A 4085-nucleotide genomic window follows, 5' to 3' on the forward strand; every position below is an offset into this window, starting at 1 on the left:
AATTTGTGGTGTACAGGATATTAACCTACAGAGGAGGTTACTCACTAAATCTAACCTCACTCTACAGATCGCCTTGGATGAAGTCAGGGCGTCCGAATCAGCCATCAAATCTACTGAGACTCTGCAGCACCAAAGCGCTCCACAAGACATGCGAAAGAGTACACGCGTACATCATGAGGCTGCAGAGCCCGAGAGCTCAGAGGGTGAGGAAGATGACAGCTGCCGCATATGCAGTAGCCGCGCCCAGCCAGTGCACAAATTCAAATCACGTCACCCACCTTGTGCTAGCTATGGAGGAGACCATGCCAGATTGGCTTGCCATTTCCACAACGCAACCTGCCAGCGCTGTGAGCGAAAGGGGCACATCGCCAAGGTGTGCCAGAGCGAATTCTCTGCCACTACCTGGCAGTCCTGAAACACAGCAAGCCGCCAACAGAGGCTCAACCAAGGGGCCTGGCAGAAGCCACCAGGGCGTGCAGAATGAGACAATAGAGTCATCTACCACACGTCAATCGGGCAAGTCCACACCAAGCGGCCAAAAAAGCTGAAGGTCACAGTCCTCATCAAGGACTCTCGGTGGCGCTGAAGCCATCTTTAAGGAGTTCGAGGACGTCTTCGGCATCAGTCTGGATAAGTATGTGGGGACTCCAATTTCCTTTAGTTTGGACCCCAACATAGCCCCAATAAGGCTAAAGCCCAGGAGAGTATGTTTTGCTCTCCGCCCCAAAATTGACAGGGAAATTGACAAGCTCGTAGGCCAGGGAATCCTAGAGCCAGTTGATCACGCACGTTGGGAGACCCCTATAGTGACACCTGTCAAATCTGACGGGTCTGTCCACATCTGTGCGGACTACAAGTGCACAATAAAGAAAGCGCTACAACAGAGCGCCTACCCTGTACCCATTGTACAGCACCTCCTTCATTCATTAGGCCCTGGAAAGATTTTCGCTAAATTGGACATGGTGCAGGCATACCAACAATTGCTTGTAGATGGCGCTATGGCAGAGGCCCAAACCATTGTGATGCACAGGAGTGCATTCAAATGTCACTGTCTGTAATTCGGCATTAGTATCGCCCCTGGACTGTTCCAAAGCATCATGGAACGGCTTTTGCAGGGGATTTCAGGAGTCGTCCCCTATTTCGACGACATCTTGGTATTGGCTGCAAATGAGGCGTATCTTTTAAAATGTGTACAAACAGTTTTGGCTCGAATTAGAGACAAAGGCCTCCGTCTCAAAAAAGAGAAATGCCAAATTAACGTGCCAAGGGTTGAATTCCTAGGGTACCTAATCGATGGCTCTGGGATTCACCCGACCACACAAAAAATCAAAGCAATTCAGGATGCCCCCACACCTTACAATCAAACCGAGCTGCAGGCATTCCTCGGGCTCCTTAATTTCTACAGCGTCTTTCTTAAACAGAAAGCTACCATTGCTGAGCTCTTGCACCGTCTCCTGGCTAAGAACGTGAAGTGGTTTTGGGGCAAAGCCGAGGCTGCCGCATTTGCCACGGTAAAAGGACTCCTGTCAGCGGATTCCTTCCTGGTACAGTACAGCCAGACCCTGCCGTTGGTGCTGACCTGCGATGCCTCCCCGTTCGGCATTGCCGCCATCTTCAGCCACTGCATGCCCAACGGAACTGAAGCCCCTACTGCATTTTACTCCAGGACCTTGTCTGCCGCAGAGCAGAACTACAGCCAGCTGGACTGTGAGGCTTTGGCTGTAGTGGCTGGAGTAAAGAGGTTCCATGAGTATCTTTATGGCCGAGACTTCGAACTGGTTACGGACCACAAGCCATTGGGCTTACTGACTGGGGACTGAGCTACCCCAGTGTCATTATCACCCCGCATGACCAGATGGAGCATTTTCCTAGCTGCCTACTCCTACCGTCTCATCCACCGACCAGGCTCCACTTTAGAGCACGCTGATGCTCTCGGCCGCTGCCCGCTGCCTGCACTTCTCACTGACCCTACCCCCGAGATGCCAGTCCTCCTCATTGACTGCCTTGAGACTGGGCCTGTGTCGTCCAGTGATGTTGCCCATCACTGTGCGAAGGACTCCACCATCAAGCAAATTTTGAACTGGGTATGGAGGGGGTGGCCCAAGGGGCCTGTTGGGGCTGATTTCAAAATGTATTTTGCCAAACACGATGAGTTATCGGTTGCAAATGGCTGTTAATTGTGGGGGGACCAGGTTGTTGTTCCACCCAAACTGCGCATTGCAGTTAGGCCACGTGATGGCCTAACATGGACAGGGAGATGGAATAATGGGTGCTACCTGCACACCATGCCAGGAGTCCAGACCAGCTCCCCCAGAGGCGCCCGCTAAGGAGCGACCAGGGCAAAAGAGGTCCTCTCTAGGATGGGACCGGGAGATTGGCAAACACGGGTTGATCACTATTTGCTAATTCAGCACATCACACCCAGTGCTGCTACAGGGAGAAGCCCCTCAAAGCTTCTCATGGGTCACCTTCTCATGGGTTGCCAGCTTAGACCAGCTACACTCCAATTATTCTGCCTCATCACCCCCAGACGCCACAAGCAAGATTCGGACTTTTAGCATAGAGGATTTGGTATATGCCCACACCTACACTGGGGCAACTCTGTGGATTCCTGCCACAGTGATAGGCATCACCAGCCCTTGCTCTTACCTCCTAGAGCTTGAGGATGGTAGGAATTGGAGAAGGCATATTGACCAACTCCGTGGCTGCCTCTCCAACTCCACTCTTAGACAACCACCAGCCCTCGCTCTTACCTCCTAGAGCTCAAGGACAGCCAGACCCTGCCGTTGGTGCTGACCTGCGACGCTTCCCCATTCAGCGTCGGCGTGGTCCTCAGCCACCGCATGCCCAACGGAACCGAAGCCCCTATTGCATTTTACTCCAGGACCTTGTCTGCTGCAGAGCGGAACTACAGCCAGCTGGATCATGAGGCTTTGGCTGCGGTGGCCAGAGTAAAGAGGTTCCATGAGTACCTATATGGCCGTGACTTCAAACTGGTTATGGACCACAAGCCTAACATGGACAAGGAGGTCGAATAATGGCTGGTTACTGCACACCATGCCAGGAGTCCAGACCAGCTCCCCCAGAGGCGCCCGCTAAGGAGTGGGAGCAACCTCAAGCACCATGGTCTAGGGAGACTTTTCTCCACGCAAGCCTATCCGACGTCTTGGTCTCTGACAACAGCCCCCAATTTACGGCTATGCAATTTGAGACTTTCCTAGCAGCTCAGGGAATAAGGCATGCCCTGGTCACACCATTCCATCCGGCCTCCAATGGTCAGGCGGAGAGAATGGTGAGATCTGCAAAAGAGGCCCTCTCTAGGATGGGACCAGGAGATTGGCAAACACGGGTTGACCACTATTTGCTAATTCAACACATCACACCCAGTGCCGCTACAGGGAGAAGCCCCTCCGAGCTTCTCATGGGTCGCCGGCTAAGGTCCCACTTAGACCGGCTACACCCCAATTATTCTGCCTCATTGCCCCCAGACTCCAAAAGCAAGATTTGGACTTTTAGCGTAGGGAATTCAGTATACGCCCACAACTATGCCGGGGGAACTTTGTGGATTTCTGCCACAGTGATAGGCATTACCGGCCCTCGCTCTTACCTCCTAGAGCTCGAGGATGGTAGGAATTGGAGAAGGCATATTGACCAACTCCGTGGCCGCCTCTCCAACTCCACTCTTAGACAACCAGAGGTAATTCCTGCACGAGTTATCCAAAGCCCTACCCAAATGGAGCAAACACTCACTCCTTCCATGGCCAGCTCAAGCCTGAGGGTACCGGGAAAATATCTGGTTATGTTGCAGGCCTGCAGCGAGCTCCGAGCGAACCGGCTCTAGAAGCTCCAGCCGTGGCCTGTGAAAGGTTCCAGGAGCTTCCACCAAACAGAGCTGTGGAGCAAATAGGTCTGTCCAACCAGTCCAAGGAAACCCTCCTATTGAACTGTGCAGGTCAGGCAGAGCTACCCAAAAGCCTGCCTACCTGCGTGACTATATAACTAGTAGGATTGTTCCATCCAAGAGAGGAGGGGTGTTAGATACTTGTTCTAACTACAGTGGTTTCCACAAGGTCCTCTGTTCTGGC

Source organism: Natrix helvetica, assembly GCF_964273705.1.
Source record: "Natrix helvetica genome assembly, chromosome: 2".
Classification (NCBI taxonomy): domain Eukaryota; kingdom Metazoa; phylum Chordata; class Lepidosauria; order Squamata; family Natricidae; genus Natrix; species Natrix helvetica.